This window comes from Anopheles gambiae, chromosome 2 (assembly GCF_943734735.2).
Source record: "Anopheles gambiae chromosome 2, idAnoGambNW_F1_1, whole genome shotgun sequence".
NCBI lineage: Eukaryota > Metazoa > Arthropoda > Insecta > Diptera > Culicidae > Anopheles > Anopheles gambiae.
The window spans coordinates 19,152,101-19,175,456 of NC_064601.1; the positions used below are offsets into that span (position 1 = coordinate 19,152,101).

The 23,356-nt window shown below is 46.9% G+C and overlaps 1 protein-coding gene and 1 long non-coding RNA gene across 2 annotated transcripts in view; one reads left to right on the plus strand and one right to left on the minus strand.

Annotated features, from left to right (window-relative positions):
• LOC1273655 (autophagy-related protein 16-1) overlaps positions 1-23,356 on the plus strand; it is a 248,291-nt gene that overhangs the window by 186,580 nt on the left and 38,355 nt on the right. The window lies entirely within an intron of this gene.
• LOC133395089 (uncharacterized) lies at positions 19,148-21,501 on the minus strand. The gene is made up of 2 exons (XR_009767199.1): positions 21,146-21,501; positions 19,148-21,056 (listed from the first exon to the last, which is right to left on the minus strand). It is a non-coding gene; the product is annotated as an uncharacterized LOC133395089 (long non-coding RNA).

The window sequence follows — 23,356 nt, forward strand, 5'->3', positions numbered from 1 at the left end:
GCCGTCCGTGTTCCCTACTGTCTCTGCCCCAAGGGCCAAGGGCAGTTCGTATTGTGACCGGCATTGAAATCACTTCCCATTTGGTTTCGGCGTTGTTCGAACGCGGAGCGGAATCTTCTCCGCCGTGTATTTGTGGTCCGTTGGCATGCGCTTGTTGGCTGGATGGAGGCTTGGATGGCCGATCGGGAGGGGGTAATTATTGGCCAATGTGCTCATGCACATTTGAGGTTCGTTAGCACTCCCGGTTCGTCAGTGTCCGCCCGATGGACATGGGAAATGGTCGTTGGGGACGTTGGGCAGCGCAATCGGCCTCCCAACGAAAGATTCCCCTTCTGAGCCTGGTGAGGAAGGTGTGCACAAATTGGGTGAGCATTTCCGTCTTAAGAGAAGAGAGAGATAGAGAGAGAGACACATACAGAGAGACAGAGAGAATGCGCGTTTTCCGCGTTTTGATTAACTTCGGATTAATTGGGAAGCGGTGATGTATGTGTGGGGGAAAACGCTCCCCTGTTGCTTAGCAACCATTTATCAGCACAGTTAAACGGTGGGAAACGCAGCGGAGTGGAAGGGAAGCTCTTCTAATCGTCGCGATGATCATCGTCTGCGCTGCACTCTAACGAAGGTGTGCAACATGTTTCCGTTTTGCTATTTTCTCCCTTCAATAACAGACGCGCACACATATATTCTGCTTCCTTCTTCACTCTCTTGGTGGCACGTAAACAAGCAAAACAACACAATGGGAAGGGGGGGGGGGGGTGAAGAGGGGGAGCAAACGAATTAATGAATGTTGCATTGGCCCCCATGTGTCGAGAGTCCGCGTTTGACCCCCGTGACGATAACCAGCGGCCCAACGGGGCCCCGAACGGTGCAAACGCGTCGTTTGATTTGCATGAAAGTGCCCTTCCGCTTTTGGGGGGGCAGGCGGGTTGTAGGCAGTGGACCATTTCCATTGACCAAAGGATGTTTTGTTTAGCGCAATCGTTGCCGGTTAGAAACTAATGCAACTGGACAGTCAAATGGCGGGCTGCCGCAAATAATTAAGAAGCTCGTGGTCTCGTTGGAATGTAAATCGGAAAAATCAAAGTGAAAATGTGTTGGTTTATAAGTGTCGTTACGAAATTTTGAGTATTTTTATTTATTTTTTTGGCATGTCCATCGATTCTCTGGCACCTCTAAAAGCTTCTCCATGTACTGTTCTATCTAGATGGTACACATTTTTCATACCTGCGCATGATAATAAGCTGTTCTAAAGGATTAATTATGGTCTTGTTGAAACGGTTGACTCTACCGATTGTTATTTAGCATGAACTAACTACCATAATTCTTGGTGAACTTAGGTCTCTTGAACTTGTCCAATATGAATCGCAATGGCAGAGAAGAAGTGTATCAATTTTAGCATTTACTATCACACAAGTATTAAACATGACGGTTTAAAAGATTGGACATTCAGTGCAAGCTATTATCAACACTTAAGCATCAGAACTTGTATGAACCTCCACCAAAAAACTGGGTCACCAAGACATTTAATCATCAAGACACAACCTGATTGACCGTCATGGTGTCAATAACCATAAGCGCAGAAACAATCACAACAACCAGTTTACCAAACCTCAGGAAAAATCCCATTTCCAAACAACAGACTTCAACAGTCTACACGAAATTCTTCAACAAAATACAAATAGAATTTACGCACACTCGAACTGATAAACCATTTGTTTCTTGTTACCAGAGTATACAATCGAAATATTCCATTCTCCATGTGTGCTATGCAAATGAATACAACACGCATTAATCATGGTCTAATTTTACTGCTCTATTTTCCACGCAGAGTGCTAGTTCTACTTAAGTCACCACGGAGAAACCCCCAACATTGGCGGAGCGATGGTGTAGAAGTGGACCAAAAAAAAACATTGTTGTTTTCTTACGCTTCCGCCTTTGTGCTGGGTCTTTTCGCAGGCCTCAGATCAAACCCAAGATTCACCCTAAGCTTCAACGCTTTGTTCTTGCACGCACGATCCGCAAATGCCTTACCTGTGTGTACCCTTGCGCAAGGTGTATGTATGATGCAGGCAGCAATGTAAAAAAAAACAGTCACTTACGCTTTTGCAGAAGATGCTGCTCGCGCAAAGAAAACATCGCAATAGCAGGGAATTAGCATTTAAAGTAGAATCGAGGACGCGGTGGGCTGGGGGGACATGGTGATGGTTTGGTTTGGAGTTGGTTACATCCAGTTCAGCAAACTGCGCGCCCGCAGGCAAACCATGACACCGGGAGTGTAAAAGATTACGCGAGCGCTCGATGGCAGAAAACGCGATGTGCGAAAGATAACACCTTGCGCAGTGCGTAAAACGTAACACGCGTATCATCGCCAGCGGAGTGATGTACGATCGCGTCTTGGCTGTTGTTCAGCAAAGGCTGCTGTTCTCGTGCGAAAGGTAGGGTAGGGAATATGGGCGAATTCTGAACAAGGGGAGAAATGAACTCGTATCTGCGGGGGTCGGATGGTTCGTCCCATTCCGCTGAAGGGATAAATATGTCAGTAGTGTAGATTCCATCACGGAGGGGGCGGTACAAAGGGAGAAAAAAACGCAACAACAGTAATGTGGATGGTCTCCCTCCTTACCTTCCACACAGATAACCTTCCACAGCAGCACGCCGGGCATGCTAAAACAAAAGGGGTGTCGGGGATTGTTGTTCCGCTAACACTCAAAACGGCACCATGCTGACAAAATGCATTACATCTCCTAATCAGCAACGAGCGTGGTTTTGTTGTTGCGTCTTTTTGTTTTTTTTTTTTTTTTTGCTTTTCACAGCCGCCATGATGATCGTTCTTCTGTTCGTACCCGCGGCTCGACACACAAAGCTCGTTCTTTCTATTGTTTTACACCACTCGGGACACCACGCGGGTGATTTGGGGGAAGCGGCCGAGTTCAACCTGCTTTCGAGCATGTGTAACCCGGGCCCGTGTAACCCAATGCACACCGGGCCGCTTTTGATAAATGAAGACGACAGGTAGTCCGTGTGGCGGCTAGTGTAACTCGATTTGCGGGCAGCCTGCAGCTGATGAGGATGATCGTGATGATGTTGTTGCTTTTAATCCAATCACTCACGGCTCGTTTTTGTGCGTCCGAGCTTGACGCGTTTGTGCCGGCGGGCCCGGCCTCGAGCGACCCCGGGGATTGGCGGGCCAAATTCGGCGGAAGCACGCGTGCCACGCTTAAAGTGGAGCAAAACAAATAGCATTTTATGTTGGTATGGGGTGTTGGTGCCGTTCGTCGCCACACTCGCCCGGTTTTATTAGAGTGTGACCCATTCTTTTGTGTGTGTGTGTGTGTGTGTGTGTTGTAACGGTTAGTGATGGTGTTGTGTGCCCGCCATCCACCGGGGATGTCTGGGAAGGAAGCTGGGGGTAGGTTGGGTGGCGGCAAGGTCGACGTCGAGGCGGAAGAAGAGCATCGAGGGTTTAAGATTAGCATCGTAATGATGAGAGGCACTTTTTGTCTGATGTTGCGTGCCGACGACGTATACGCGCCGGTACAAGTGTAGTTTTATGTGCAATCAAATTATGCTGATACGAAACGCTGGCAGGAAAAGGTAGATTGCATTTTTTTACGAATATTCAACCATTACTTGAAAGGTTCCATTCACAAGCAAAGTGGCCAATGTGTGCAAGTGATGGAAGTGATGGAAATGTGTAAAAGTTTTTTTCTAATTGTATCTTCATTTAACAGGAAATCGTAGCATCTCTTTCCGGTAATTGCCAGCCTTAAACACACTCAGTACCATTGGGTCAAAATAAACAATCAAAACTTTGAAATGCATAAGTAGTAGTAGTACTTATATTAGTAGTAGTAGTAGATAGTATTCTGTGTTATGGCTAAAATTAAATTTTTAAATTATATTCCACAAACATCATACACTTTTTAAGACTATCAATGAAAGGCATACTTAATTACTAATTTAACTGAATGATATGATCTTATAGACATGGTCTTGCCTTGTATCGCGCACTATAGAAATGTTGTTCAAATTCAATATAAATATATCAGTAAAATTCTTCTGAACATCAAGACATCTAAGCATCTAGTTTGTTTTACCAATAGAATCAATCAATTCCAATCGGTCAAATAGTGAACACATGATCTCAAAGAGTATGTGCCTCAATTTTATAGAAATGTTACATGTTAAACTGGAAAATAATAATAATAATAAAGACTAGAATAAGGTTTATAAGGCTCTAAAATAGTGATTTATTTTTCTTGAACCAAACTAAACTACCAATTCCATCATCATATATTCCGTCTGTACTATATCTTTAATAGGCTGCTCTGGCAGTACAGTCCTCTACTCGAACGTTTTAACAACATGCCTGTCATGGGTTTAAGCCCTGGAGAGACCGTGCCCCCATACGTACGACTGACTATCCAGCTATGGTAACAATAAGTCACTAAAAGCCAAGCTCACATCACTGGTGAGTAAAGGCAGGCCCGACAATAGTTGTTGTGCCAAAAAAGAAAAAGACTATTATAACTTTAATAGATTTGTTTGCACCTCAAAAATGCAGATATGCTTCGTATCTTTCTTCAAAGACACATGAATTAGAATCTTCTAGTTCAGTGACGTTTCTAAAAGCCTAAGATACCGTCATCTAGACAACAAAGAGCGAACTTTACCGGTCACTGTTCTAGTTGGCTCTTGCTACAGATCAACAGTTCAGATGACAACCTCGAGGACGCGTTTGTGGTACTGTATGCGACTCTAAAGCCACGAACCTGTTTACTAATTTATCTTTTTTTTATTTTAATTTTTTTTCACCTGCATATGGATTTGCTGTTGTAGAGAGTTGTTTTTAATTAATTATTTCTTTTTTCATCAAAATTAAGTCTATGAAATCAATGTTTTTCATATCTCCTCGACAATGCTTGGCATAGCTCCCACAAACTTTTATCCCAATGTACCAAAAAAATGAAAAAAAAACCTTCAGCTCGCTTTGTTTGTTATTCATTCCTGCTTTGTTCCGAATTTTCATTCATCCCTTTTGGGGCATCAATGAAGTAAATGAAGCAAACCCGCCAACCGCCCGTTAGTAGCGCCCAAAGCGCAAACGAAATCATCCCGCACACACTCACACATGCACACATACCAAAAACCCCGTACCATGCACGTGTGTGCCGACCGCCCAGTTTTAATAACTAAATTCATTCAAGCCCCCGAACACCGTTGAGCGTGTGCTTTATTTTAAGGCTTTATCGCTTCGATCGATCTCTGCTCTGCATCGTTCAAAAAGGGAATTCCATTCCCTTTGCCCGCCTGTCTGCCGACGGGAGGCAACCTTCCGGTAGCCGAACGAGCTTTTGGGGCGGTCGATTGAAGGGAAAGAATAGCAGGCACACACAGTGCACACTATTCCAGCGGCACACCGATGTGTGTGAAAATCGCCTAACGCTCTCCCGCTAGTACAGACGCGCCAGATCGACGCGACTTTGGGAAGCAACGAACGCGCGCGCGCGCGGGCAAATTACATAGCCTGCGTAGTTGTAGGGACTGCACGGGCTGCCCAACCACCGGTTGGTGCGGTTGGCCCACATTTTGTGGCAGTACAGTTCGTTACAGTTAGCGTTCGCTCCCAATCCGCGCCGGTACGGTGCGCGCGCGGTCTCCGGTGCGTTTAGTACGCAGTACGCGAATGCATTGCGGGCAGCAAAAGCGCATCAATCAACAAATTTATTAAAGTGTTAATAACACATTCCCGATCTGTTCAGCCCTTTAACTGCACTCAAACAGTTGATCCGCTCCTGGGAACTGGGTGTAAAGTAAGTAATGGCCGGTTTTCCTCGGCTCGGGAATCGATGCGTCCTGTTTTGCGCGCGCTCGCGCACACACATGTGTGTATGTTTTTGCTGGTTGATCTTAATTGCAACCTGAGCAACAATCTCTCATTTGCTCAACATTGTATGAAACAAGCAAGTAAGCAAAAAAAAAACAGGAAGTACAGGAAATATTACCATCGATCGGATGGACACACAGTTGCACATTTTATTGCTCTGTGCGCTTCAAACGCGGGTCTGTGGGCCATTCTGAGACAGCTCACGCGCGATGGTTCATCTTCGCGGCTAACGAGAGCTTTCTCGCTTCCCGAGTTAAGCGGAAACGGTTCCAACACAAACCCCACATGGGACGCTCCAGCTCAAAGTGGTGCACTACTCCCAGCAACAGATGAACCCTTCCCACCATGGCATGAAGGAGGGCACCTTTTAAGTGTTGACCACCACCGTTGATTGGGTATGCTGTGCATTTGATTAATGGTGCAAAACACCCTTCACTCGCTCTCGCCCTTGCTGCAACGCCGAACCCCGAATGAGTGACGCATGCACGGACACCACCGTACGCATGCACGGATCTATGCAAACGATCTAATCTTACAGGGGGACGCTAGGCGCACCGTCGGGCGCAGATTTGGGCACGTGCGGTGGGCCCGGTCGTTACCCCGAGTGGTCCTGCCCGTGTCCTATTTTGCTTGGGCGACACCGACAAAGAGTAATTTCTCCTCCGCGGGTTTTCCACCGACGCTAGACGATAACGCGAACCGAGCAAGGGAGGCTCGTTTGGAGTTGACGAATGTAATTAGGCGAAATTATTTCCCCCAAAGGGGGGAGGGGGGACGAGGTGATGGTGGAGCTGCGGTACGGATTTTGCAGAACCGTCCAACGTGTCGGGCTCGTCGCAACCAATTCGCTCGGTAAGTGTGCAGTTGAAATCTTTCCGTAAGTGACGAACCGGCTGGTTGGCGTTGGCTGGTTTGGTGGGATGTGGGTTCGAAAACGAGGAGAGCAAATTATTCTCACCCCGTTCCGCAGGGTGCTAGCCGTGGCTTTCCCGCTTTCCGTGGACCGGAAGAATGCTTTTAATGAATGTCCAGCACGGCACGTTAACTTTAGTGGCTCTGGTCCAAGGGGGGGGGGGGGGCGAACCGTAGTGTCTGTGTTAATTTCGCTAAACGAACGTGGCATAAGTGAGTGATTGCTTTGGAGTGGAATTAGTTAGGTCGTTTGGAAAGTGAAATTGTCACCTGCTTGATTGGTTGCGATTTAGTGATTTGGGGTTAGGGGAGAGAAACGATCAGTCAAGGAGAAGCGAACGACGAAACAAACTTAACTGGCGTTTGGTCCCATGATAAGGTGAAAGAAAAGTGGTGATTGTTGAACATTACCATCATGGCATATTTATTTTACTGTAACGTTTAACATTCTCAAAGTATTGTCTAATATAAAATGATTAAATTAATGTAATAAAATTTACATTTTGATTTGGTTTATGTTTCCTCCAATTTTCTAATCAGAAACTCGCTCCTCAATGCATTACAATAATTTGTCTAAAAATTCTTTGAGGTAATTTGTCTTTTCTAGGAATTCTCTTCACAAACCGATATCACTAAAATGACTCTCATTCATTAAATCGATCACCGAATGAATTTGTTACGATTTCTCTGTCGGCATCGGCACGATAATGTGCCTACTCAATCAAACTGACCGCAGCTTTATTTTATTTGTTTTAATTGCATACAAACATCACCCAATTTTATGGTAGCTGACAGTTTGTTTCACATTCCGGGAGCGTTTTCTTGTCCTCCAAGGGTCGCTCTATTCGCTCCCCCCGGAATGTTTCAAGGTTTTGAACCAGACCGGCCACCCAAAGCTACCAAAAATTCCGCACAATCCCATAACCATTTGTTTGCGCGGCTGCTCTCCCATCGGCATGCAAATTAGATGCACAACGTTCGTGTCCAATCGCGTCGGCTGGTCCTATTTAAAGCGTGCGGCACTCATCCCGGGTGCTTATCGTTTCGACACGACAACATGATCTCCTCCGGACCGTAGCGCGGCCTGGGGGGGGGGGGAGAAACTATGCCAATCGCGCACCCATTGGGCATAGATAGATTATGTCAGGTGTAATAAATTGTCCCCAACTGGGCTTCGTTCGTGTCCTGCTCGTGTTGTCTCCGCCGTTACTTGCATTTCTATTTCCTGGTTCGGTGTCCCAAGTGGACGGAACATTAACATTTTACGATCGGGGCTCTCTGACCCTGCCGAAAGCATCCTCGGTCCCTTTTGTGCTGGGCATGCCGGCACGCTGTGTTTGCTTTTCACCTCGGTGCGTTCTTCTGCACTGCACAGCGGCCGGATGTAGTTTCACACCAGGGCTGGAAACTAGATCAGAGCAGCGGCAGCGGTGGCGAGATTCGATCGCAGATAGAGGGCGGCTCGGTAACAATCCACCGCATGAGGAGATGCTGGGGGGAGGGGGATTAATGGTGTGCTTAAAACACCATAATCTTCACTTTATTACTCGCGGAATATGCAAATGTCACTCATAAAATGCACTTTCCGTGTACTTCTGTGACTGCATGCCAGCCCGAATGGCGTCATTGGTGAATGATAGCCTTATAAAAAAGGGTTTCTTGTGTAGTTACTGGTCCAGTTGATTTCGCTGCCGATTGGTGTCGGCAATGGGGGTTCGTCGCTTGTTTGCTCCCGTGAGGAGATGCTGTTTTTTTTTTTGCATTTTCTCCGATTGAATTAATATGTTATTCTTTATTGTACCTAGATATTATTCTTTATTGTTCTTAGCATCTTTCTAATCAGTTGCATTCCTTCTTTTGATAAAACATTAAATCGCGATTATGATCCATTGATGTCTCGCAACCCCCAATTCTAATACGAACCAGATGCCGCTCGAAAAAAAACAAACAAAACAAATCCCTTTGGTACGTTACTACTCGACATGAACGTTTCATCTGTCCCATTTTATTTCTAATAGGCCCCGCATTGTGCCACTAATTCTAGCTCCAGTCTGCAACTGAACTTTTCCCCATCACAAGCTGTTCCGCTTTATTATGACCGGTGAAAACAGGTTGCATGTGCAAATCGCCGCCCACAAATGTGCAATGACCAACACCGCATGCCAACACCCGCGCTTGAACCGCATAATTTAGTTTTCAACTCCCAACTCACAGCGCTCGCCGAACGGGCTGAGGGCAGATGCACATTTGGCAGCAGAAGCCAGAAGACAGTGGAAACAAAAACAGTTGGTGGGCCAATGCACCCGGTTGACGTGCAAATACTGACGGAAACTGGCGAACCAACTCGCCACTTTTGCACACACGTGTTTTGTGTGTGTGTGTGTACGATTTAGTCCTTTCTACTGGTACTTTGTCTCCTCCGCCTCACACACGTTCCCCCTTTAGAATCCCGTTTCCGGCATGTACCGATCGGGGCAAGCATGTGTCCGCGTGCGGGGTAACTTCACACACACACACATACACAGTTTAAACACCGTTTATCATTGCCATTATCTGCACACTCCACCTTGCCGTTGCACCGTTTGGCAGGCACACATTTGCCGTAATACACGCTTTATAAACTCCGCTGCTGCCGTTTTATCGGAAGCATCAGAACCCTCTCCCGGCGCCCCTTTAATCGCCCCATTTGCCATCACCCATACAGGCGAGGAAGGGTGGTAGACGATGTGAGCGTCTTCCTTTCTTCCTTGGCACAACAACGGTTTGCGGTGCATCGGGCTCACTTCCGCGTGCAAACCCTGCCTGCCTGCCTGCCTGCCTGCACGGTGCTGATTGCCATTTATTTTCATTTATCTACGGTATAAATTACCGCCAATACTGCCGCGGATTGGAATGGCACCGGCAACACCACACGGCCGGGGCGATACATCTCGATGCACGCCTCCTCACCTTGGCAGCATTAGCGGCAACACGCGCGCGCTGGTGTATTATTTTGCCTAGCCCGGTTTTGCTGCTGATGACCCACAACGGTTCGCTTCTCTCGTGCACACCTTGCGCGCGCACAGCACCAACAGGACCCGCTATCAGTTGGAAGCTGCGGTAAAGGTGCACCATCAAGCAGGCTGCACATGTTTATTGAAAAAAAAAAAAGAATCTCCCGTGTGTGGTATCTCCGCACACACACACAGTACATATCGCGCGTGGTGCGTAGGCTGCGCTAGTGTCAAAAATAGGTATATTATTACCCGCGTAATAACAGCCATCGATCCGAACGCACCCGGGTGGTTTGCCGGTTTTGTTGGTTCTGCTGCCGAGGGAGGCAGCCACATAATCACGGTCGGTTAAATTGAATGTCAAAACGGTATGCACTACCGCGTGCATGCTCGCAGGTCACTTCCCGCATCCCACAAGGCCAGTCAGGGGGTGTTGCCCGATGCTGCAAGTGACTTACTTACTTACCCTCCTTGCGAGATGCCATTGTGCGCTGCTAACTGCGCACCACATTCGTCATCGACAACGGGGCCGTGCTGCACCTTTGCACCGGTGCGACGGTTCGGACGGTTGGCCCGGTTTCTTTGGCCCTTTCTGCTAGCGACGGATTGCGCCCCGGAACGGATAATAGTGATTTCAACGCCAGAATAGATCAGAAAACCCCACAATCATGATCGGGTCCGCGGCGGCGATGGGACCATTTCACACAGCCGCCACCACCACCACCACAGCCATTGTTGTGATTGTGCACGTCGCCGTGTGACGGTTGCAAACGCTTAAATGATGATTAATGAAGCAATCATCGCCGCACGGTAGCTGCTGGACCATTTTTTATCGGCACATTTATTATGAAATTAGCGGCTATTACGGTGGTGCGAGTTGAACCTGGAGAGGCTGGACATGGGGCGTTATGCGACAACAAGGTCAAGTTTGAGGGGAGAAGGCAGAGATATCATTATGAGACATTAAGCAGGTGGAAAAGCACAAGGGATGCGATGATAGGCGCCTGCATTTTAAGTATAAAGAAATATTACACAAACGTATTATGAAATGCTTGGCAAGAAAAACAGATTCATATTAGGCAGAAGATCTGTGAGGAGAGCATGTGTCAATTTAGACTTCTTGTTTTTTTTTTCTATTTTTGTTGGTTCCTCAAAGGCCGTTTTAATAAGGAATTTCTCAAAAGATAAAGAGGAAAGCAGGCATGACCGTAATATGGGTTAGATTTATGTTCTGTTTTCCCCAGAACAAATCCCAAAACGAACAATATTGTCTGCAGTCAACTGCAGACCTTCTCTGACTGCTCCAGTACCCAATGGGATACGACTTAATTACACTGAATTCCATTTCGCTAGCCAGCATCAACAGGCATCATGTAATGAGTATGTTTTATATCATTTCAATACAGTTAAAATCGCATGCCATCTCTACGGTGGAACCGTTTCGCAATGACGTAGATAGGCGTAGCTCGAGACTAGCAAGTGCAGGTGCCCTAGCAAGCAAGCAATCTACCAGCGAATTCTTCCAAGCACACAGAAACACACTTTTCTACACACTCTTGCTAAACATTCCACCCTCACGCGGTAGATACATCACGCTCGATCTCGATCGAACAGCGTCTCTCCGATCTAGGTCAAAGTCAGTGTAACTTTAGCAAAATACACACACACAAACGCACCAGACATTCCAACAGTATACAATAGACCCAGCAGCTTCGTTCGTGCCGGCAGATGGCTCGCAGGAACGCGGCCACCACGTCTGAAACCGCTCCGTTGCTCCGTTGCAGACACGCTAGTCTAGTTCCTGTTCTAAATTTCCCGGCTCGATGGGGCGCTTCTCGGCCCCTATCGTCTCGCTCCCTCCCTCGCTCTAGCTCCTCTCACAAAATTCCTATTGATCGAAGGGTGTTGATGTACCGATCAGCAGTGCTGCTGGCAATCATTATGCAATCAAGATGAAAATTTTGCGCTCACTCTCCCTCACATGCACCTCCACCCGGTTCGACGGCTTCCTAAAATGCGTTGGGGTAGTGCTGAACTACAAAAAGAACTACACCTAATGCACCGTAGCATGGTGAAATGGGGGTTGGCAGCGAGCGCTGGGTATTGGTGAAGAGGAAAATCGTTGATCCATAAACTTCACCCGCACTGTTCACTATAAACGATCCTACACACATATTCAAACACGGTGGAATGTAAATAGTTGCTCGTTTTTTTTGTTGCTCCGTTTCTACCCGCTTCCCTTTTTTCCAAGCCGTGGAGCACCTAACAAGGTGCAAAATATGCAAACTTAATTTGTTTACCTTATTCGGTACTTATTTGTATTTGATTATTGCTCGCTTGCTCCAGATTGGTAGCCTTCTGGAGTCTTCCTCCTCTCTCTCTCTCTCTCCGGCTAGCAGTACGAATGCAATCGTCCAGTTGCGCCTGTACGTTTTGTGTGCCCTCGTGCTCGGCTAGGTGCTCTAATTTTTTCCCTTTATCCCGGCACCGTTGACCGTTCTCGGATGGAGCCCGTAAACGTGCCATGGCGGATGACTGTGCGCTTTGCGGACTCTGGCTAGCGGCCAATGCGACACTGGTGGCAGCAAATTGCATCCTCTGCTCTGCATTGGCAGGCTCTGCGCCAACGAGCGGGTTTCTGTGCATCCGCAGGGCAAGTAATTGGCAGTGAAAACATTGCCCTGAACCGAAAATTAAAAGTGTAAATAAACAAACACGGACATAAATACTGCACTGGAGCGTGGTATGCGGGACACGGTGGTGCGCTCTGTGGCAGTGGTCGGCAAATCGGTGCCATGGGACGAATCGTAGCATACAGCATAAGCACACGCAGCTTTTGCTAGAAAAGCATCAGCATCAAAGCATCAAAAACAGACATTCTTTAAAGATAGAGAACTCCAATAGAGTAACTCAGATGAAACAGGTCATCCCGAACGGCAAAAAATCTTCAATTTCCGAATTTTTCAGTCTCATCACGTGTTGCCGATCACTGGCGCTAATGGTTTTGTGATTGTGCTTTTTTTTGCGCTATCTCGTCTCGAGAGGTAGCGCGTGTTCAGCGGATTGCTGATGACTACAAAGTTTCTCGGCCGGCATCTGGCAAGGCACTACTTCTGGCCGACTCATGTAACGATTCTTGACCGCGTTTAAAAAGCAAACGGCTGCGCGAACCGTTGTGGGTGCGCTCTCGTATTTCACGAGCCGCCGTTTGCATGTCATCAACTCATGCTAATCAGCCACTCCGCAGGGAAAGAATTCGCGGGAGTGATAAATGAGGGAGAGCGGGATTAATGGGAGCATTAGCAGCAGTTGCATCCGTCGAACAGAGTGAGCATGCTGTACTGGTAGATTCGAAGGTTTGAAAAAGATTGTTAGAATTTCGGTTAATTTACTCCTGAAAAATGAATGAATTTTATTATTTTGAATTATTGTTCAGAATGGAAATGCTTTTAGAAAGTTGTCATTTTATCTGGCTCATTACGAAACAAAGCGCATTTAATGCAAACGTTCTCCACCCTTAATTCAAACCTAAAAATACCCCTTGCAAAAAGCACCGTGCTTACGCATCGAAATTTACGATTAGTTTATGCAAATTGGGTGTTTTGTCCATCGTGCGTCGCGCCGCCGCCCAGCCTTTTGTGCATCAAAAGGCGGAAAGGCGGAAAGAACAAAACAGCTTTTGCGCGGGGGTTCAACATTCTCTCACCAAACAAACGGCTTATCAACGCCTTAATTCAGCGCATCTGGTAGGACGAATCGACCAGGTCGTACAATGGGCTCTAGTCTTTTGCCCGGGGAGCTGATTTGAGGATGATTAATTACCAACTTTAACCGTTTGGAGCTTTATTTAACGTCTCGTTTGTCCATCCTGTGGAAGGCTGACCCGGAAAACAAAACAGGAGCGCCACAGGTTTCACACCCATGCGGGCCATAATGCAGAATCGCAGCCGTGGTGGTGGACTACCCTTTTCCGGAATGGCGAAAGTTTGTGCTGGTGCAATGGGAGGCTAGAAACCGGAACAACCGCCAAAGCACACAGTGGTGGGCACGGGACTGGCTACAACAAATTGCCGCAACCTGTACCGCGTCGGCCGATCCTTATCGTGGCCAGTGTTCGGGAAATAAAAGCGCGCCTTAAAACCAACATATTTTATTCCACCCAGGCACAAAAGATTACTGGGAGAATGTGTACTAAAACCCGTGGTACAATGGTTTATATGCTGCCGTAAGCTTGGTTTGCAAAATTCCTGCCCCGTGCTCATTTGCAAGAACATACAGAACGAAGTAAAGCAACAAAAACAACAGCAACAAAAACCGTACACGTAATAGAACCGGCAAGCCTTCCGGCTGAGCAAAACCCTAGACCTGGCTGCCCGCCCTGTGCACTGATTTGCTGCTTCGCATTGATAACCTAATAAAACTCGCAGCGGGAGCGCGCACACACACGAGAGATGGTTTTTCTTGCTTTCTTGCTCCCGTTTTGCCACTCGTTTGCATGAGATCATCGTTCCCCGCCCCGGAAGATGAAATTAAGAATGCTTTATATTCCCTCCGGTTAGCAGCGCCCCCGCGCACCCTCCGCCCCCTGATGATGCATTCCCGGAAAGGGGTAACAGGTTACTCTCAAGTCTCGGCACGGCCGCTGTGTAAATCCGTAAGTGGAGGAAGCGCTGCGGCCCAGCAGGCCCGTGAGCAATGGGGCATTTGCCAACACCCTTAAACACACAAACCACCGTACATGTGCGCCCGGGTCTTTGTGTGTGTGTGTGAAAGAGGTGAGATGAAATGTGCGGCATTTATGATAAGAAACGATTTATCGGAAGAATTATGGGATTTAAGCGGCACCACACCACACACAGCAAACCCCCGCGTCCATGCCTTGCACAGCGGCAGGTGGTGCAAAGAATTTCCACTTTTTCCCTGGACCCGGTTGATTACAGGTTGAACAACGACAAAAAAAAACACAATATCCAACGGACACGGGGGAGGATTGCGCATTGGTTGAATTATTTGCGCTCGGCACCGATCTGTACCGAATACCGGTTGCACGTTGTTGCGATGATGATAAACGGTGCGCTTATTAAACTTGTGCTGCTGAATAACAAAAGCGGCGACGCGTATGGTTGCGATAGCTTTCCCATGCTAGCGTTTGAAACCGCGGCGACCGGGGTCCGGTATTTTAAACGTCATTTTGTAGGAAGATTGCTTGAGTAAGTGTGTAGATTAGTTGAAAGTGGGGATCTATTACATCGGAATATTAACACTGGAAGGAGGCTTGATAGCCACTTTTTTATGGATTTTAGTATTTTGAGGATAAAATTTCAAGGACCACACTTGTCATTTCGAACCACAGCAAAACTTGAATATCTCATTTTGTTAGCTTGAAACTTCAAACGGTTAGCTTATATATGTGCAGTTTTCTCACAAAATTCAGGAAACGTTCAAAAACCTGTAGAACAATGTTGGACATCTCCATAAAAGTATTCAAACTCTTTTTAAGCATCAAAACAATATTTAAAACCTATAAAAGTAGTTGATAGAACGCAATTCTTAACATCCAAATGAAAGTGCCAATGTCCCGTTGATTCCATTTAAAGTTTGCTTTCACACGATGTGCAAGCGCGCATACAAAGTTGGCAATTTCTCATGCTATTCTCATGATACCGACGGCTGCGATTGTCCTGTATCTATGCAAATGATCACTGGCCGGTTTTTAGAAAAATAGCCATTTCCGATCAATTTGTAATCCAGCGTGTCAAAGCGCTGCATTGTGAAAAAATAGTCGTTCTATTACTTCTGCTTAATCCAGGCTCCAGCTCCAGCTCGTGCAACTTTTCATTTCCAACGTTAAACATCATCATTATCGGCGACCCTCAGTTGCGACTGCAGCCCGGTCGAACCTGCACACACACACGGCTGAAAAGACGAATTAGTTAACCTAGCGCCGAGGTGTAGGTTGTAGCGGCATAATAATTTATCGGCTCTTAAGCAAGCTTACACCACCGATTGGCACGAATCGGTGTGTATTTCCCCACTTCTCTTATGCTTTCACCTATGCGCGGGGTTGCAAAAGATACGGCAAGATAATAATGTTATTACTGAACCACGGTGCCAACAAATCCGCACAAATAAGTGTGACGGCAGTGAACGACAATAATGCAAAAAAAAATGGAAAGAAAGAAGAAAAAACTAACAGGAAAAGTGTTGAACGCAGATATCATCCCAGCTTCGATTGGTTTCGATGCAAAATCGCACCTCGCCCACGTGTTCGGAATCAAGTTACCTCTGATACAGGGGCAAAAAGGGGGGAACAGGGACATACGGGACAACGGTCGAACATGCGCGTCGTAGGAGAGGTGTGCGAAGCAATTCAATTTATCGTTATTTATATCGAAAGATTTATAAATTGCTCTTGTTATTAATATTATTAGTAGCGCATCGATGTGCCAACGGACGCAACACCTCCCTCCCGAGCGGAAGTGGGCAGAGTTTTACATTCCATCTTTGGGCCAAGGGTATAGGGCGTGGAATGTAGAGTCACCGCATAAAGCAGTTAGGCGCGATCACTTTTGCTCCATTCACGTAGTCTTTCAACGCATCAGCGCAATACGATCACACCAACCAACGATCAGTCTCGAACGAATGATCGTGCCTTTTCATTTACGATCGGGTAAGGAAAATGAGAAGCTAAGAGCAATAAAAAAAAGCCAACCATCGAATGACCTGAACCTGATTGCTCGAGAATAAATTGAAATTAACACTCTTACACATTTGCCCCCACCACACCCCTTCCACTCGGTTTGTTCCGCGGCGCCATCGTCGTAGCTGGCGACATCTTTGACAACCACCATCCCCATCACACGCTTACTACACAGATCCTCCTGCGATTGCTGCATCAAGGCGTAAATGGGTTTTCATCGTGCGAGCAAGCGCAAAACGTTCCAGGACTTTGTAGCCTTAGCGGTGGAGACGCTCGGCGATACTCACACTCGATATCGACATGGCTAGATAGGCTAGCCGTCCTCTGGTTGGCTCGAGGCGTCGATCGGTGTCTTCATCAACGCCGGTCAGCAGACGGCGAAAAAGGTGCTTTGTCACTGCGGCACAACGCGTGTGTCCCGCCCGTGGTTTGATAAGATAAGTCAAGCTTTCGACACCCGATCGCGCGCAGCTACCCTCATCATCTCGTTGGAGTGAATGTGTGTATGTGTTTGAGGAAGGGCTAACGACTAAGTTTGTAATACTATCTGCGATCGTCAACCAAGGCTGGTCGGGCAGAACACTCCGATGTTGTCGAACGTTTGACGCTGTGATGCGATTGCTTAACATGACGGCTAAGCGATCGCACTGTTCGTGGAGACATTAATCGGAGGCAAGACACACATTAGCGGGAAAGTTTGTTTCTTTTTTGCGAGCAGACACACAAATCGGGCAAATCGTTATAGAGTGATAAAGATTGAAATACAAATTCATGCTTCATAGGTGTTAATTTCATGCCGTCATCAATTGGTGCTGTTTTGCTGTTCTGGTGGATTAAGTTACTTGTGAGTGCAGATAGTTTAACAAACTAGCAATTCCGAGCTCGGCAGATTACGAAAAGCAGAAGCATTTTAATTTCCACTATTGTCCTTACTGCACAGCACGTTTTATGCAATTAGATTGGCAAACTGAATGATCCAAAAAAAACTGGTAACTTGTATATTGTTCAAACTATTTTGTTGGTAATATAAAAAGCAATTGCAAATAGATCAAGAAAATACTAAAAACAACCAAAACATTGTAACCTGAATTTTTTTCCGATAAATATTTGAATTACGCGCGCCGTGTATCGGGTTCGAAGGACCAAAACATACAATTAACGTTGTGTCGTTAAGTTGTTAATACAACTCAATTTTTTTAGAGTATATCTTTAAAACAACTCAGAAAAAACCGACCACTTCATTTTGGATTCAATTCACGTCTTAAAGCCTTTTTTCTTCTCCCCTTATTTGAATGCTTTCACTGCACCGCACATGAAATTCAATCCGGTTACCCACGCCGTACTGTTGCAACAGTTGCAGGAAGCGCAAGCTATTTACGATCCCCGACCCAGCCATTGGGTCGTAAATTTGTATCATCCTAAATATAAAACCGAGTGCGCGCGCGCTCGCGCTATTGCACAGTAACCTACATCTGTCACCGTACTTGCATACCCATTCACCACCATTCACCGCAGCTAATAAAACTGTTCCGCACACTCATTAGCCGGTGGACGCCTGTGTGGACGTGTAGATGGGCAGAGCAAGAGAACGGAAAAAAGACTAACCCGAAGCCTTAAAAGCCAGGCCTCCCCTCGGGATCGATTGCACCGATGCAGGACCATTACACCCGTGGGTGATGATCCCACACAGGCAGCGTCATACTAGTCACACTGATTAGTAGCAGGAACCTGCTGTTGCTGGTCGGAACCGGAACCTAATCGACGGCTGTTGCCCACTTTCTGCAAATCCCGCACCGCGCATGTCCCTGATCTAAATTAGAGAAACTGTGCAATTGTTGTCCGAAGAGGAAGGCTTTTCTTTGTTAGTTTCATCTACCACCATCTCCAATCCGGTGGGTGCGCTTAAGTTCAACTGCACACTCAAGATGGTCCAGTAAATCACTTGCACTTCGTTCCGATCGAATCGTTCAGGTGCAAACTGAAACGGTTTATGCTCAACCATTGCGCAGTAGTAAAAGTTGGTAAAGGTACAAGCAAAAAAAACACCAGCATAACCTCACGAAGCGGCAAATAGTTCTTTCGGAGCGACTTGGGTGATTCTAAAGAAACCCCACACCGTGGTCCATCCCCACCGGTGACGGTGACGTCTTCGTGGAATGGGTCCGTTCGGTGCGCCCCAATGCCGTTCGCGTTGGAAACGATAAATCACCGACATGCCGTTTGCTTGCCGTTTTCCCTCTACTAATGCTGGATTGCTGGATAGAATCGATCGGTAGGCCCTGCTACTTTACTACTTCCACTACCTGTCTCTGACTCATCGCGCGCACGGATTGCGGCTGGAATCTGCCATCGTCCTCGATCCGCTGCTGGTGGTGCTGAGGGGGGAGTCTTGGGAACAATCGGTAAAATTGAAAGAAGAAATAAATTATACGCTTTCAACCGGGAACCGGGAGCATCTCTTGGGAACGGCAAACCTGGCCTGGATGTACGATTGGTAGCGGAGGGATAGGGAATGGGGCAAACGTTTAGGCTTCATTGCAATTATATTAGCGAACGGTTGGCAGGTTGGCGCACAGTGCGATAAAATCACTGCTAGTCTCGATGCTCGCTGGAGGAGAAAACGTAAAACTCATTTAAAATATGAACAGAAAATAGTTTTAATTTTTTTTCAATGATTTTATAACCCACACCTTCTTAAGAATTTATAATATTACGATCACGGATCATAATTTTGCATCATGCGGGGAAAATTTTGTCCGAAACACTGTGCCGTGTATTCCATTCGTGCGAAAATCTCAGCCTCCCGCCCGATTGGAGCATTCAGGGCTGTGGGAATTGGAAAATGAAAGACATTCCTGCAAAGACAGCGACTTTCACTGTCTAGATCTCGCTGGCTCGTGATCCTTCCGATATCTCCTATAAAGCACAAAAGAGTGTTTCTTTTTTTTTTTTGGTGTATGCTGTTTCGCGGCTTATGTTTAATGCTAGAAGTTGAAGTTGTTTTTTTCTCGTTCTGCGAGCGCTTTTGTGTATTGTGTACGAAATTAATAATCATTTTATTGCTTCATTTGGTGTGGAACGTCGGAACGACGTCGATGGCACACTTTCTGGACACTACACCCCAATCAGGCGCACACAAAGCCAGCGTCTCTGCCGGCTGTACAGTTGTAACTGAAGCGCTTATTGTTTGTTACATTGCATGCACCATACAAAAGGTATGGATGTGGGGAAGGAAACAGAGAGCTTTCCTTCTATTCTTCGCTTCACGATAGAGTCAATCACATCGACCCATAATCGATCGACACGCGGAAAATTAGGAATATACGGTAGGCTTCCCCCGGTCGGGGCGCACGCAGCACCATCAATTGCTGCACAACGCGGTAGCGCGGGCAGCAGAAGCAGCTCGCATCAAACAATCGAAAATTAAAATAATTAGAACAGTGGGCAGGCTTACTGGCTTACGACGCCCTGCGGCTCTATTATTAATCCAATTAAGGCGGGTGCTACGGGGGAAGAAGCATCCACAGCTCGATTGGCCCGACTGACTGACTGACTGACTGACTGACTAACCGATGCCGGTAAGGCTGATTAGCTCGTTGTCTGTGCGAGCGTTGCACCACGCGTATTACCTTATCGTCTGCCAGCCACGATGACGACGACGATGCTGATGATGATGCTACACTTCTGCTGCGTTTTAACTGTCGATCAAACAACACGTAAGCTTCTCTTGTACGTTCTCTATCTCGCTCCGTCTCTCTTTCTGGACGGATTCATTCCTCGTTGTCTTGCAGCACTGGAAATGCGCACACACCTCAACCCCCCAAGACGCTGCCTTTAATTAATTATGAAGGAAAAACTCATTTCTTTTCCAACCGTGGCCCGTCCGCTAGACGTGGGGGTGTGTGGAACGCTTTTTCATGGTCCATCTCCTTCATCTCCACTGGCACTGGCCGATACATGCCGTTACAATCAATTGACCGCAGGATGACGTCCACACAGCACAACTCGTCCCGTTTGCTGTGGGTTGATCGGGCGAGCGCGTAAGTCACTGTGCCGGCAATGCAGAGAAGCATGCATCGTGGCATACCTCACAACGGTTTTACGGCGCTTTATCAGACCCAGCAAAGCCGGCCAACGCTCGCCACACAGAGCCACAGAAGCCCGCCGGGGGTGAAAAGTATAATTTAATAACTAATTAATTTAATTATTATTTGTTAAGCTACAATCTACATCGGTGCATCCATCTTGCCCGCAAATGGAGAACGGTGCATCGGCACCGGCTTGTCCGGCGCTCTATGGGAATAGTGGCGCAGTGGATGCTCGCACCAGCGCGTGCGTGTTTTGCAGTCACAGGTGGCCATAGACATGCACACATAGGTGCATCCCGCATATGCTCAAGAATGGCGAAAGCGCACACACTGCCCGCGTAGGTCAATTTGTAGCATAATCGGAAATTAAGAATCATTCAGTGCGCTCGCCCCCGCCATAGCGAAGTGGGAACGCATTCTCTTGGTCGCATCTTCTGTGTAACCGACCGTTCGGATCGGCAGGCGGTTGTGTAGAGCTTGCGAACAAAAAAGCACAGGCGCACAATTAATTGCATTTTGTACTGGCGATGGTATGTGAAGCGTTACTGTTACCTTCGTCTCTTACCGCTAGACTGCACGACGCATCGACGCATCGTGTCGGACCATTAGTCGGACGGTCAGAATCGGCCAATTGGCGGCAGCTGCGTTTGGAGTCGATCGCGCGTATGATTGAACCCTGCCGATTCCCGATTTGGGCCGGCGAGATCCTGCGGACGGCCGTGGGTGGTAGATATGATTCTGGTCGTCACGATCTGCGTGTATATGTGTGTGTGCTCGTCTCCGCCTACAAAAAAGAGGAAGAAGTTTTGTTGAAGATGCTTTCCGTTAGTTGGTGTACCGCTTCCTCCAAACTGCATCTCGCGTTTTTTTGCTTTTGCTCTACTGCGAGCCTCTCTCCCCATAACCATAAAGCAATTGGGAACCAGCGCTGGATGGGACCTAACCCAGACCTTGGTCGACCTAGCCCCCCGGAGAGGGTGGCCGCTGCTCACGCCAGCGTCACGTGTGCGTGTGTGTATGTGTGAAGCGGTCGCGACTGCCACACTCTTTTAATTTCTTCCTTTTTTGTCACTAATTGAAACGATTATCGAAAGTTTATCGAGCGGCAGCGATCCAACCGGTCCCTAGAAACTCCCAATCCCTCACCGACCAATTGCCCCCGTGAAAACGTTGGAATGGTTTTATTTGTACAGCGGGAACGGAAGGCAGCTTATCACCTAGCTGAAGTGAACGGACGATTCATCTTTATGGACGGATAACCCATTCCCAGGTTGGCACGATTGGGCCCGCGATGGGAACTCCCCATCGGACTCTGGGAAGTTCGACGGAACATCCATCGATTAGGGATCGGTTTGTGTGTGTGTCGGAAGTCGCGCTGCTCAATCGTAATGCAAACCCCCTCTCTTGACATTGCACCCCAAAAAGGGCAGCCAAAAGGTTCAACCGGCGGCGGTACTGGTTCACAGATCAGTGGAAGGTTGTGAGAAAAAATAGTCGCCCGCAGTGATTATGGGCGGTTAATTAAATTTATTGTCTTGTTCGAGCGTGAATTTTTTTTATGTGGTTTTGACTGAAATTTGCCTGTCGAGAAGTGACCCACATACTTCTCGGTAGGCAAATTAAGCGTCGTAATGAGCTGCACGAAGTAGCTTCATGCACAGGACGGAACAGTATTTGGGTGTATTCGATTGCCTCCTACCCTGGATACTTGTGAATTGACCTGACTTTTGTACATGACTTGGCTTGTCGTGTGGATAGTGGTCTTAATATCGCAGTGATTACTTCATTTATTTGTTTTTTTTTCTTTCGTTGTCGTCTTCTTATTCGTTTTTCAACTTCTTCTTCTTCCTCTTCTACTTCTTCTTCTTGTTCGTTACTGTCGCTTTCTTCTTTCTTGTATTTTTCTTCTTATTATTCTTCTTAACCTTATCATCTAAAGGCAAATACTGGCCTTATGTGGACTTGCTAGAATTATTAGTCAATTCATAAAAAACACGTTCCTTCTTGGTTGTCTGAAATTCAGGGAAAATAGTAAACAATTGCAACAGACGTTGTTTCTCACTGCAGTCACTCAAAGATTCGTTCTTACCCAGATAGATCCTTAGATGCGACATGATACGACACTTAGCTACGACATGAAAGCACATACTGGCCTCATGTGGACTTGCTAGAATTATTAGTTGTTCCCCAGAGTAACCCGAAGTTTTGTTGTTCCTCAGATAGATCCTTAGATACTGTACGTATTGTACCGAAGAAATTGCTATCATTTCCAAATCTTACGGTAACTATAGGATAAAAAGATTCTATATGGACATATCATAGACGTCGCGGTTACAGTCTTCTGTTTGTATATCTCCTTCACATATCTCAGTGTTTTTAAGTAACTTTTGCTTGTTTTGGGTTCAAATGTCGGAGGACATAGGAAACTCCCACTTTAGGTTCTTCAGCTCACTTGTGCGAGACTTTCAGTATGATCAATATCCAAGATTGACCGAAGCATCAACATTAATATCACAATTGCACAACCGTAGTAATTCGGTCCGAGTCACGGCTTATCTGTCAACCAGTTTATCCCCGTTCCAAAGCACGGCAACATTCTAGAACCGGCGGTTTATCCTCCGGCGGAGTCACGATGCACCGAACGACCCGCGAACGTTCTTTCCGCTTGCCAAATATGGTTCAAACTTTATGACACACACACACACTGCTCCCGATCATCCACCATTGAGATAGCGTAATCAGCTTTCCCGTACGTGATCGATCATCCGCCGGTGGC